Source organism: Chiloscyllium plagiosum, unplaced genomic scaffold (genome assembly GCF_037043375.1).
Source record: "Chiloscyllium plagiosum isolate Xiang-an unplaced genomic scaffold, Cpla_swu_hap1 HiC_scaffold_35, whole genome shotgun sequence".
Taxonomy (NCBI): Eukaryota; Metazoa; Chordata; class Chondrichthyes; order Orectolobiformes; family Hemiscylliidae; genus Chiloscyllium; species Chiloscyllium plagiosum.
This window is the reverse complement of record NW_028270173.1, coordinates 49,276,362-49,283,224: the sequence shown is the minus strand read 5'-3', so window position 1 is coordinate 49,283,224 and position 6,863 is coordinate 49,276,362. Positions and strand designations below refer to the sequence as shown.

The window sequence follows — 6,863 nt, the reverse complement described above, 5'->3', positions numbered from 1 at the left end:
TTATTAATTAAAAACCACCATCTCCCTGCCCACACTCCATATCCAACGAAGAGAAGTTACACAGCAATGGCTAGTCTATCTACCCAGAAATCCCCTCGGTTGAGAACTTCCCCTATACAGGCCACAACAGGGAAGTACGCAGACGCAGTAACGCCCTCACTCTGGAGCATGCGTATTGTGACAGAGGGCTGGGTGATGCTGGTGGTGAGGATGTGGGAACGAGAAGGTGAACCTTGGAGCCGGAGGGTGGATGGGGAAATGGTTCAAAACATTTATTAAAGGCTGCAAACCTCGATTAAAGTCCTGCCTCCGACCGAAGGAAGGGCAGGAAAAAGGAGTAGACCCTGAATGGTCACTGTCAGGGGAGCACGGGAGCTCAGTGGTTAGCGCTGCTGCATTACAGCTCCAGGGACGGAGGTTCGATCCCACACTCGGGACCATTGTCTGTGTAGAGTTTCTCTGTGGGTTTCCGACCACAGACCAAAGATGTGCAGATTAGCTGAATTGGCCATACTTTAAATTACCCACAGTGTTCAGGCCGTGGGGAATGGGTCTGGGTGGGATGCTCTTTGAAGGCTCAGTGTGGACTAAATGGATTTCTATGAGTTTGAAAAGTCAGCAAAAGCTGACAGCCTCTGGGAATATTCAAGTTTCCAAAGAAACAAGTTGTTCCAGTTAAAAGTGTATTTCTTACCTTTTTTGTTGTATTTGAATAAAGTGTCTGCATGGTTGGCTGCTGGTGTGTAGTCCTTTCGCGATTACACTGAAAAATACCCGGGTAAGTAAATTTTGCTAATTTTTCCCAAGACCTTGAACAATTGGGGCATTGAGTTAATTGTTTTTGCCATTTTTAAATGTTGTTAATAGTTTTTGATGGCGTGCTAACAGTGACCTGTTTGAATTGTTTACTTTAGGGACTGAGGTGTCCACCTTTTGAAACCAGAGTATGAACCTAATCTTCTGTTTTATTGAGGCATATCTGCCCCATGTGGTGATTTGTTTGGAAGGAAATATTGAGTTGCCCTTTACACTCTGTAAAGCAGTCTTGAATCTCTCTACTTTTGAGTTGTCTGGGCTTGAATCTTTGCAAGGACCTGTTTGGGCAAAATTATCTCTGTGTCTTGGCTGAGGTGTTGCCACCCTACCTTGCTTTTTGGCCAGTGTTTCTGCCTTGTTTATTTCAGTTGCTCTGATTGTATTTCTGGCTTTCTTTTTTAATGACTTTAGTTTTCTTGAAAAATAGCAGGCTACTACATATAAGATGGACAGATTTTTATTGAGCACAAGTATCAAGATTTTAGTATATAGATTTAGGCCATAGGCCAGCCATGTTTAATTGAACAAAGGAACAGCCTCGAGGGGCTGAATGGCCTCTCCCTGTCCTCAGTTTATATGAGCTGCAGATTTGGAAATATTGCATTTGATCCTTGCCTCCAAATCACTGATGTATATTGTGAAGAGTTGGAAGCTAAATACAGATCTTTGTGTTATCCCATGAAGCACATCCTGCCAACATGAGAATGACCTGTATCTCTAATTCTGTCTGTTTGCCAATCATTAATCTGTGCCAGTCCTATCCAATTCTGTACATTTAATCTTTCTAACTAGCCTGCTCAGAGGACTTCATCAAACATATTCTAAAAATTAAGTTTATTCACATCATTGGCTCTCTTCTTAAAATTCTGTTTTAAGGAAACTCCAACGATTTTGTCCAACACAATTTCTCTTTTGCAAATTCACACTGACTATGCCCAAACCGATCTTCAACACCTAGGTGTGTATTATCCTATCCTCCACAATAGATTTATATGATGTGGAGGTGCCGGTGTTGGACTGGTGTGAACAAAGTCAAAATTAGACAACACCAGCTGATAGTCCAACAGGTTTATTTGAAATCACAAGCTTTCAAAGTGTAGCCCCTTTGTCAGGTGAAGTGAGTGAGAAAAACACAGAACACAGTTTATCGGCAGAGAAATCAGATCATATCAATGGTGTGAGTCAAGTGTTACACAATAAGCCTCTGCAGGTGACGAAGAGTATTATACAGTGGGAGTAAAGTGTCAACAGGTGAATAACAACTGAAAGGATAACCTCTAATCAGTTTAAGTGAGGCAGAGAGATAATTACAAAAAAATGAAAATAAAGTGGTGCTGGACACAGCCCAAATGACTGGAGTAACAGGGAACACAAACGGAAGCTACTGGAACAGCACAGCAGGCCCGGCAGTATCTGGGAAGAAATCCCGGAGGAAGGATCACCGGACCCAAAACGTTAACTCTGAATCTTTTTCACAGATGCCGCTAGACCCACTAAGCAAACCCCCTCCTCATTTACAGTATCCGTAATTATTTTGGTTTTGTTTGACTGGAATAATATGATCGGTGTAAGAATCGCATGTTGCAGGTCTAACAAAAGGAATAAATCTAAAACTATATGACGTAATTAAGATAGAGAGATCATAATTTATCAAGGTGATTGTGTCAAAACAGGACCGAAAGGAAGGTTTTACAGATACAGAACTGTGTGGTGGGCTCACATGTAAATGACATGAACCCAAGATCATGGTTGAGGTCATCTTCATGGGTATTGAACTTGACTATCAGTTTTTGCTCATTGATTCTGTAGATTTTTAGCATTTTTTCCTGTTACTGATGTAGGCCTAACGTTTGTAATTCCTTATTTTCTCTCTGGCTCCCTTCTTAAATAATAGTGACATTCACTAATTTCCAATCAGCAAGAACAGATAATAAAAATGCATCAATTATCCCTATAGCCATCTCCTTCAACATGTTGGGATGAAGACTATCAGGTCCGAGAGATGTATCCATTTCCAGCTGCATTAATATCTCCAGTATAACCATATCATCTCTCAAATTTCTGGAGATCTCTGGTATCTTCCTTATTGAAAATATATATAAAGCTTCTCTGCCATTTCTATATTCATCAATATAAATTTTCTGTAACATATCAACTTTATTTCAGTCGTGTTTTCTGTTTACATCTCTATGTAAGCTTTTACAGTCTATTTACATAGTTAAGTTGTTAAATTATGTTAAAGTTCTATTAGTTTATCAGACTCTCAGGCCTCTGTCATTGTATTCTATGAACCTTGCAAACATGAGAATTGCTGCTATTTCTGGCAACTTTACAGATCATTCCTTTTAGTGCAAGGCAACTCTGAACTTTATTTGTTAACCTCCGTTGACTGGCTTTTTTTTCCAGTTTTTGCAGCATGAACAAATGGATAGTTGCTGTAAGTCATGTGACCAAGCTTTTCAAACAAACCCATCCATTACTTTGTACAGTCATGCCTTATAAAGTCTTTTTCCAATTCACCTGAACCATTTGTTACTCTTGCCTCCTTCATTTCCTTAATTAGAATGAACTTCTTCACTTTTAAACATAATGTAACAGTGTCTGAGTGACAACTCACTCATTTGGGTCTTGAAGAATGAGATTACTAATTAGCATTTTTGCGTTACAAAATACTAGATCAAAAATGACACATGATCGAGTTGGTTAACCAAGATATTGCTTGACAACCCCATCCCAAATACATTCCAGTGAGGTGAGGATTAGCGCACCAAGTAACTTATCTTCTAACTTCTCAAAGCCTAGCCACTATCTGCAAGGCACAAGTCAAGAGTGTGATGGAATACTCTACACTTGTCAAGATGAGAAACGCTCAAAGAACACACAAGGAGCTTGAAGCCATCTCTCATAAAGCTTACAGCTTGATTGGTACCTAATCCTCAAATATCCACACTCTCCACCACCCACTCAGTTGCATCACTGCATACTAGCGATAAGATTCACTACAGGAATTTGCCAAAGATCCTGAGACAGCACCTTCTGAACCCATTACCACTTCCTTCCAAAAGGAGAAGAGCAACAGATACATTCCAAGCAACATACTTAGGATCACCACCACCGAAAGTTTCCCCTATAAGCCATTCACCATTCTGTGTTGGAACTATATCACTGTTACTTTATTGTTGCTGAATCAAAATCCTGTAATTCCCTCTTCAATGGCATAATGGCTGTAACTAGAACAGATGGACTGCTGATGTTCAAGAAGGCAGCTCACAACTATCTTTTCAAGGGTAGCTAAGGACAGGCAGTAAATTCTGGCCCAGCCAATCTCACTCTCATCCATGAGCGAATTGAAATAAAATATTGTCCTTCCCTGCATTATGCATAATTAGTTTACCCAGTGCATATGCAGATTGAAGTCACCCAGCTGTATTGCCCATGTTAGAACATAATTTCATCTCCTGATTAATACCACACCCCACACCATTACTACTGTTGGTGGCAAATAAACAAATCCAGCTGATATTGCTGCCCCTTCCTGTTTCTTAGCTCCACCCAGACAGCTGACACACATTTACTCTGCTGAGCTGAAATCCTCCCTCATTACTGTATTGATCCCATCTATTATTATCAGCACAACACCACTTCCTTTTCCTTATATCCGTCTTTAAATACTGCATTCCCAGTCCTGTTTACCATGCAGCCATTGTTTCAGCAGCAACATTAGATCATACCCATGATCTTTATTTGTGCCTTTAAATTGATTATATTGCTGTGAAAGCAGTGTGCTTTTAGGTCAAGTGCCTTTAACTCTGGATTTTTGACATCATTCTATTTTCAAACCTTAATCAGTGCCTCGACTTTGTTCTCCTACCTGCTATTCTCCCAAGAATCTTTTTGCAATCCTTTTACCAACTTCACTGCTTTCTAATTTGGGTTACCCCTCAAGTTTCCTTTCCCTGACAAGGTGGTTTAAACCCACCCCTATCAGCAGGAACAAATCTCTGAGAGAATATTGGGTCAGGTCCCATGAGGCTTTCACCCATCCAGCTTGACCAGGTTCCACGTGCCACCGAACCAGACTGAATTCCTCAGAAATCTGAAACAATGACCGAAATATCAACCCTGGCTGATACTTTTGCATCATTGTTAGCCATGGGTGAGGTGCTGGAAGATTGGAGGGTCGGTATTCACTAGTGTTGACATAACCTCCAAAGCTGAAAACTTAGACTTTTGTTCACCATCAATATTCCATTCCATTTCTGTTGAAAGGTAATCAACACCATTAGTAAATGTTGTTATTCTTGCTCCACAGATCCTGTTGACTTCAGCTGAACATATCCAATATTTTCTATATTTGTTTCAGATTTCTAGTGACGGGGTGGAATGACCAAATGATTCACTCTGCACCCAGGAGTTCACTGCCAGCACCAAAGAGTTTATTCCATTGGGGAAGAAAAACAGCTGAAAATCCAAAGAAGTCTTCACTAACAAAGGACAATATACATTTTTATACATTTGTTTCATCCGGCCTTTAACGTTTACAAACTAATCATTAATTAATTACATTTATTTTCAATTAAGGTAATTGTCTGTCTAAACAGCTACAGATGGACATGCTTGTGGTCAGCCCCCAGTCCTCCATGGTCTCATGATGTTTCCCAGACTCTCCTCACTCCCTTCTTGGGACTTTTCACAATGGGCACTGTATTCAAGTATATTCCCGCCCAAATAACTGAAAATTAATTGGATATTCACCTTAAGGACTTTTTAAGTTCCTCATTAACCTCATTACATGAAATGCAAAAAACAATCTTTACTAGTTGTTATAATATCAGTTCCAATGAAGTTATTTGGTTTCCACCTAATGTTAGAATTCTTTAGCTACTGAGTTGTGAGCAGTTTCTTTCTCACCGTGTTTATGAGACACCCTGATGTTTACCCTTGGGTGTCTTACAATATGTTCATTTAACCTGCATTCTAGTTTCTGTACCTGTTCTCCCTGTAATGATATAGAGGCTGCTTTTACTCTCTGACACTGGTTTTCCCTCATGATTTTATTTGGATCTTTCCCCTTAATGTTTTCAGTTTTTTTTTGGTATATAGATGAATATATAACTACCTCAGAATCCATACCGATGATTATTTGAAGGATCTTAACGAAAACCTACTATTAGTATTGTAACAGATTGATTAAATAATTCAAGACAGACTCACTAATTAAATGTAGTGTTAAAATTTCTTATCTATGTCTTATGGTTAAACAACTGCAGCTGCATATTCTATCTCAGTTCTGGTACCTTGGGTCCACAGAGCGACGAGGTTGTGCAGGCTACATTCAGCAAATATTTTTCCAAAGACTCTCAGACAACTGTCAGCCATGTTCTGCTGTTTCACTCAGGTGCAGTCATTGGCCGTTTTGTGCTGCTCGGTCATGGTTACCCGAACAATCCCCCTTTTGATAAGGGCCACCATCCAAAGACTCTTAAACCCAATTTTGTGAACAATTTATCACTTGGTATTACTCGCCTCATTTGTGCTCACCACTCATGTGATTTGAAGAATCCAGGTCACTTAAATCAAATCAAATTGCCTGGATGTAGATGTCTTCCATGGTTTTTGTTGTTCCTTTCCTAAGGTGGAAGCGTTTTCTTCAGCTCGACATGCCAAGTGAATGATCTTGGCACTGGATACCATCGCAGTTTTATGCCCAGACAATATTCCAGCAACAGCAGTGAAGACTAAGCCTCCAGAATGAGCCATGCACCTAGCCAAGCTGATCTAGTGCAGCTACAACATTAGTATTTACCAAGAATGTGGAAAATCATCCAGGTAGGTCCTGTACACAAAAATCCACCCTGTTTCCACCCTGTAATTCTACTCTCATTCATCAGCAAAACTATAAAACGTGTCATTGACAATGCCATCAAGTGGCACTTTCTCCACAATAACCTTATCACTCAGTTTGGATTGCACTTGGCCCATTCACCTCCTAATGTCATTATAGCCTTGGTACAAAATGGACAAAAGAAAATTTAAGAGGGAAAGTA

At 39.9% G+C, this 6,863-nt stretch overlaps 1 long non-coding RNA gene across 1 annotated transcript; it reads left to right on the top strand.

The window, feature by feature from the left end:
* Nucleotides 1-227: 227 nt before the first annotated feature.
* Nucleotides 228-6,055, top strand: LOC148140812 (uncharacterized). Its single transcript, XR_015753082.1, has 2 exons — nucleotides 228-778; nucleotides 5,180-6,055. It is a non-coding gene; the product is annotated as an uncharacterized LOC148140812 (long non-coding RNA).
* The last annotated feature ends 808 nt before the right edge of the window (nucleotides 6,056-6,863 follow it).